Genomic DNA, 7,500 nt, shown 5'->3' on the forward strand with positions numbered 1-7,500 from the left:
CAACCCTGTACATCTCACATCTCTACGCGATGAGCATACCTAAGAGATGCACTACTGCTGGTTGGCAGATCAGATACATAAAAGACTAAAATAATAATAATGATATGTTCTTAGTTTGAAATATCTTATTACCTTCCAACATAGGGCAAAATGTTGCAATTAGAAATTAACTAGTGAAGGCTGTGTTACCTGACAGCTGAAAAACTGTCGAATTTATTTGGCTGATACAGCTAAAGAAGTGCCATAGCCTAAAGTATAATGATGAAGTCACGTGCTTTATGAAATTGGACTGATGCTTGATTATCAAAAAAAAAAAAAGAAAAAAAAAGTTAAACGTGCAGAGATAAAATTCAAATTGACGAACCACAACCTTCATAACTTAAACATGCACATGTTAAAAAGAGGAAAACATGTTAGAAAGGACACACAAACAAGTGGTAGTTTTAAACTTATGAATCTGAAGCAGAATTTTTTTTTTATTGCAGTTGTAAATACTGTATGTAAATCAACAAAGATATACAATACAGCAACCATAAGAGATGGTGATCCGACATGCTGTACACACATTCAAGATTCTGCAGCTGTGTCAGTTGTGTGTTGGAGATGCAATATACAGAGCAAAGGTTCACATGTTTTTTAGAGAACAGATGACACGGAGGGAGGATTACTTGAAAACAGGGCCTGCAGTTTATAAAGCCCTCCTTTTAGCCCAGAAGGGAAAGTAAACATGGATACCTGGCGAGTGAGGCATAACGTCTGCAGACTACGTGGTCAAAGCCTTGACGCCCATGAAGGCGCCATGCCCGTTATGGCAGAACTGCTTGTAGTTGGACGCCTTCTTATCCCACTTATGTCAGATACACTATGTGCCCACTGTCACTGTCCTTAACTGCAATCCTACATTTATAAAATAAATACTGTACAAGCATAGAACTAAGCCTCAAAGCGTAACCTGAGGAAGAATACCAGATGTGTTTAGAGGCAAACTGCATAACATCATAGTTTTAACCCAGAGATTCAACATTATAATATATTAGTGTTTGAATAGAAACATGCTAAATTAACTGTGTTCGCAATGCAAGGTGAGAACAGCAAAAATGTACGCAAACATAATTCTGTCTCCTTCTACAGATGCCCTTTAAAAAAAAAGAGTTGTGACTCAGTGGAGCAAATATTAATACATCGCCACAAAGCAGAAATTATACTGATCAGTCACTTTCGTTATGATTAGAGATAATCATGCACAGTGCTACAACAATATTACAATTGTTTCTTCAGAGAATTCAGGAAGATAACAACAGCACCCGTACCTAAAGTGCAGGCCCCTGATTATATCTGCCGTGGGTGACTTCCCTCCAGTTGCTTGTTAACCTCCTCAATTTACCTACAACTTCACCCAATGCAGGGTCTATAACAGCAACAACAGCAATACTTGAAGTATACACTTTATTCCGCCATAATTACCAGCTTGGAGGGAAATTGGGCTGAGAAAACGGGATTAAGCATGACCGAATCTTCTTAAGTGGTTAAAAAAAAGCAAAGCTTACTGAATGTTTGCCCCGTACACATTGGCTTGGGGATGAAAGGCTTGGCCGAGGTTGGTGAACTAGCGCCGACACCAGTAAGGTTGTTTTATTTTTTTTGTCAAATGAACTGCTTTTATACTAATCGAGCGTATAGCGTTAGTTCAGGCAGGGTACGGACGTCAAGCGGCTGTCATCTGTGCGCATCAGCTGACAGCCAGTTTACGCCCCTAGCACGTCATTGGCCGTACACTCTAAGTGGCGCTCTATTTAAGCTGCTCTAGCCTACCTACTGGTGCTGCTTCCTCTGCAAGCTTTTGCAACTGCTTACACGAACGACATGGCTGTCAGTTCACTTGCTCTACTTACCCTGCTGTTGGCGCGTCGATCCACTCCATTTACAAACCAAGATTCATGGCAGATGGACAAAACTATGGATTATCTCAGCTACAGCTATCCGAAGCAGAGGAAGCCATCCATGCAGAGCGGCGTTTCACTCGTCGGAGCTCCCGTCGGGCAAGTCAAAAAAGGGTCCAGCCTCCGCAGTCAGCTCCGTGATTCGGAAGACAACGCCGTCCTCCCAGCGCCGCTCTACATCCAAACATCACTTGCATGATGTATTCCCGCATTGAAGCCTCGGAGTCCGGTTCGGCAAACTCAGCGGGTCCATGACGTTCCCAGGTCAACAGGCTCAGTCCGCTTCCCTCTCCAGCTGAGCAGCAGCAGCAGCAGCCAGCGGCTGCGTCACCGGCCGATGCCGTCACTCTAGCGGGTAGCGACATAGACATAATTAAGAAAGACTTTTTTATGTCTATGGGTAGCGATGTCCATGGTAGCGAGGCATCACTATCCCGCGGAGGATGCTGGGAAGTGTAGTTCCGGTACTTCCTTTGACCAGTGTCAACTCCAAGTGTTAGCTACTCATTACCCTACAGCCTACACCATATGTAGCTTTGTCTGGCTGTGCGAACTATGCATGTCTCGCAAGCCCCTGCTGCTCACCTAGTTATGCGTGCCTCGTTCGGCAGTATACGGTGAAATAAAAATAAAAAATCTAACTGCTGAGTTGCCAGGTCGGGCGGCCTAATCAAGCATTTAACGGCTACCGTGCTCTTGCATTCATATCGCTATACGAAGCAATTAAATCGAGGGACACTATTACAACCTGGCATTTCATACTCATCGCTAGTTCTGCTTCTTATATTCCATGTGTCGGCTAAGGTATTGCAGCATTTTTGCTTGTGCTATCAACATACTGAATGTATTGATTTCTAATCAAGTAGTCACCAGGTGGCAGAAACCAACAAGCCGTGTCAACGAGGGGATACGATTGGTAATGCATGCATGCATCCGCCCACTCTAGTAAGGTAGGCAATGCTGCTTTTATGAGTGTCCGTTACGGGCCGCATGGTGCAGGGATGATGATGACGGCTAACTAAACAGACGTGGCTGTTTATTTGATCGGATGAAGCTTGATACAGTCGTGGTAAGCATAGACTGTATGGGTAAGGTACGTGATTTCGTCTCATCAGTGTGGCTCATTAAATGGTAAACACCACCGCTGCTGCAGTCTCCTATCTCCGAGCGCAATCGGCTATGTTAGGTCTCATAAGAGTCATCTGTTACCTCATGTTTTGCGCTCCATAACACTAGGGGGCCGTATTGGGTGTGGCTGAGGTTCGGCAGCAAGCTCAATTATGTCATTTAACACAAGGAAAAACAGGGAATTAGGTGTTTGATCGGGAAGCAAACCGTTTTTACTTTTTACAAGTGTATTATGAGTTAACGTTGCGATGAATTTATGAAGGAATAAACCTGCCGTACTACAGTCAACGTACTCCCGTTTATGGTTACTGAGCGCACTGGGCGCACGCCGGAATTATCCACATTAACCCGGTAGTGGCTTCGGACGGGGCTTAGCCGCTACCCCTCATGTCAATCTTGTTAAATTAAAATAAATGTGTCGCTATGCTCAGAGCTGAGTGATAGTCGAACATAATTAGCTAACGATTTGGAGATGTCTCATGCCCAAAGATAGGTACCGCTTTTATAACTTAACCTCAGCTGTTTTTGTTGCTTTTGGGGCCTTTAAAGATGTAATTTGCAAGTTCCCATCGTAGGAGGAACTCTGTCTATGTGTATATTATAATGATATGCCAATGCTGCTATATTGATTCGAAGTGTGAATCAGGCCGGTCGTTGAAATAGCTTTTCAGACCATTCACCAGGCTTCAAGCCCAGGCTAATATGCGGCTCGTGGCCTGAATCTGTGCTAAACGCCTAGCCGTAGGTCACGCTGCATAGCCTATTACGCAATGTGTTTAAAACTTCAACGTGTACATTTCGAAGGATGCTAGGTCCAATCGACAAGTGTCGAGGCCAAAGCCGTTTCAATCAACGTATCCGCAGCCATCTTTATTGTAAATAAAAAGATATAATTGATTCCCAGGATATGCAAATACATAATTGTAATGCATGCAGCTTGTGCAGGGACGACCATTCTAAGTCTGCTGCCCGAGACAAGCCGCCTTACGGAATGGGAAATTTAATAAATGCACGTATCAAATATACAGTATTCAGGCTATAAATAAAAATAAGCCACTGACTCACGCCAATGTTCCTGAACTGGGGATGTGCTTGAAGCATTCTATTTGCTGTTGGCAGTTTCGCTATTTGATCACAACCTGCCAACCTCACTATTTTGCATACCTATAACCTGATGGGGATAAGGAGGGAACATCATTTTAACTGCTGAATCTAACTCTGTTTTCTGTCCTTTATCCTATGAGTCGATATTGGTGAAGCCCACCTCAATCCAGCATCGTGAGCCTCCTCGTTATGGAGGAGAAACCTGTGCCCAGAGCTGGAGCCTGGTTGCCTCCCGCCCTCGCCTCCTCTGCCATACTGTGGGCTCCAGCAACGTGAGCCTCCTCGTTACGGAGGAGAAACCTGTGCCCAGAGCTGGAGCCAGGTTGCCTCCTGCCCTGTGCAGAGCAGCATCATCCGCATCATCAGTAGCTCCTGTGTTAACGCTCAAAGCTTGGGCTGTGGGTCTTCGTCTGCCTATAAATATCACCTCTGGTCCGGGCCTCAAGTATAATCTACGCTCAAAAGCATCCATGGGTGCTGTGTTACTGCTGACTCATTCAAATAATTAGGGCATATATGATTTGTCTTCGTGTGCTAGATATTAGTCCACCCTGGTATTGGATAACTTATCAGCTTTTTGTATAGATTTAAGTAGCCTCACTAAGGTATTTTAATCTAGCTGGCTTCCGCTGCAGTACGACGGTCTGGTAGGACCATAGCGTTCGAGAGGTTTCCTCAAGCAGGTACCGCGATGGCTTTTGATTCTCTTATTTACTATCAAACATGTTAGCTAATTAATAATGTATTAAGCATATACATAGATTAAGTAGCATTTTCAAATGTATTTTAATTATCTGGCTTCCTACGATTGCTCAGTCAGTGTCTCAACATTAGTCTCCACCCTGTTATTCAATAATATCATTTTGTATAGATTTAAATAGCCTCACTAAGGTATTTTATCTATCTAGCTTCCTACTGAGGGCTCAGTCAGCGCCTCCTGTCGCCACTCTTCGTTGTCATGGGGGGCAGGGGGCTGCTGTCCCTGACCCCGGCTCCGGGATGCACATGTAAGCCGAGGGAACGTGCGTCCCCTCCAGAAGGCTCGGTTGTCCACAGAAGGCTCGTTTGTCCACGGAAGGCTTGCATGCGCACTCCCGGCGGGTCAGGGGAGTTGCACGGTTAAGCAGGTTTTTCAACATAGTAACATTTCTCGCTTCCCACCGAGGGCTCAGCCAGCGCCTCATGTCGCCACTCTACGTTGTCATGACTCATGGGGGGCAGGGGGCTGCTGTCCCTGACCCCGGCTCCGGGATGATCATGCAAGCAGAGGGGGCGTGCGTTCCCTCCAGAAGGCTCGTTGTCCACGGAAGGGCAGAGAGGTGTGCTCTCTCTGCTCTGTCTTGCATGCGCACTCCCGGCGGGTCAGGGGGGTGCTCCTGTGTCCACGCTCAAGGCTACGGGCCAATGGTCCTCATCTGCCTACGAACGCTACCTCCGGCCCGAGGCGCAAGACATCCTGAACGCCCAAAAAAGCTATGAGTGCCCTGGAAAAATAAATAAATAATAATAATAATGATCATGCATATATATATCTATATTATAAAAAAAAAAAAAAAAAAATATCATATATAAAAAAAAAAAAATCTATACACATAGTTGGCTTAATAAATACATTTTGGCATCGATACTCTATTACTATTTAACATTAGGCATCCACTGAGGGCTCAGTCAGCATCTCCTGTCGCACTCTTATAGTATGGGGGGCAGGGGGCTGCTGCCCCTGACCTCGGCTCCGGGATGATCATGTAAGCGAAGGAGGTGTGTGCTCCCTCCAGAAGGCTCGGTTGTCCACGGAAGGGCAGAGAGGGGCTCTCTCTGCTCTGGCTTACATGTGTACTCCCGGCGGGTCAGGGGGGTTGCACTGTTTAAACAGGTTTTAGTCTAGTCGGCTTCCTCTGAGGGCTCAGTCAGCGCCTCCTGTTGCCACTCTACGTTGTCATGGGGGGCAGGGGGCTGCTGGCCCCGACCCCAGCTCCAGAGTGCTCACGTAAGCGGAAGGGGCGTGCGCTCCCTCCAGAAGGCTCGGTTGTCCACAGAAGGCTCGGTTGTCCTCAGAAGGGCAGAGGGGTGTGCTCTCTCTGCTCTGGCTTGCATGCGCACTCTGGCGGGTCAGGGCGGTTGCACTGTTTAATCAGGAATTTTAGTCTATTAGCTTCGGCTTCCACTGAGGGCTCAGTCAGCGCCTTCTGTCACCACTCTATGATGTTGGGGGGTAGAGGGCTGCTGTCCCTGACCCCGGCCCCGGGATGCTCACGTAAGCGGAAGGGGCGTGCGCCCCTCCAGAAGGCTCGTTGGTCCTCGGAAGGCTCGTTTGTCCACGGAAGGGCAGAGAGGTGCGCGCGCTCTCTCTGCTCTGGCTGCGTGCGCAATCCCGGCGGGTCAGGGTGGTTGCTGTATGGTCGGTTGGGGGGTCCTTGCTGCAGATCTCCTCACCTTTCGGTAATCCATGAAGCTCATGGAGGTCAGAGGGAGGGCTCTCTCTGTCTAAAAGCTTTCCACGCGTGCGCATGGAGGGGGAGGAGATCTTGGATCAGAACCATACCGCCAAATATAATTACTGCAAAGTATTCTGCTAATCGAATAAACTATATTTTGACTAAAGTATTCCTGTCTGAACTAGAACTTTGAACAGTGCTGGTCTATGTATTTGCTGCTGAAACAGAATCCAAATCATGGCCTGGAACTGTGTGTCTTGGAGAGGGGGGGAACCAAACTTGTGGCCTGTTTGGCGCGGTTGCAGCTGCGTAGCCCTGAAAGTGGATTGTGCTTGTGCTGTGGATTAGCAGAAGGCAGAGCAGGCAGTGTGTGTGTGTGTGTGTGTGTGTGTGTGTGTGTGTGTGTGTGTGTGTGTGTGTGTGTGTGTGTGTGTGTGTGTGTGTATGTGTGTGCGTGCGTGCGTGTGTGTGTATGAGTGAATAAAGAATGCGTACATATATGTGTGTTGGCGCTGGAGGCAAGCGTGTAGAGACGAGGGAGATTCACACCTCCATGCACGCTGCTGAAAACCTGCTAACCGTTGCATTTACTACTCTCGGTATGGTGAGGTAAACACATTTTTAGTGAACCCATCACCCCCCCTACTTTCTGTAGAATATTTTTTAAAGGAAAAGCAACACAAACCCATCCAAAATAGCAATGCTATAAAGAGGGAATTGTCTGTTCCCCTTAAACAAACATTTTGGATTGCCAAATGATGCTTGTCATCCAAATGCAAACATCCCCTGATACCATCACATGGACTTAAGCCTGTTGACAAAATGGAGAGCAAAGCATGTGAGGTCACCATCCTCACATTAACTTGCATTGACATACCCACTGAGATAATGCT

Source organism: Ammodytes marinus, assembly GCF_949987685.1.
Source record: "Ammodytes marinus genome assembly, chromosome: 21".
Classification (NCBI taxonomy): domain Eukaryota; kingdom Metazoa; phylum Chordata; class Actinopteri; order Uranoscopiformes; family Ammodytidae; genus Ammodytes; species Ammodytes marinus.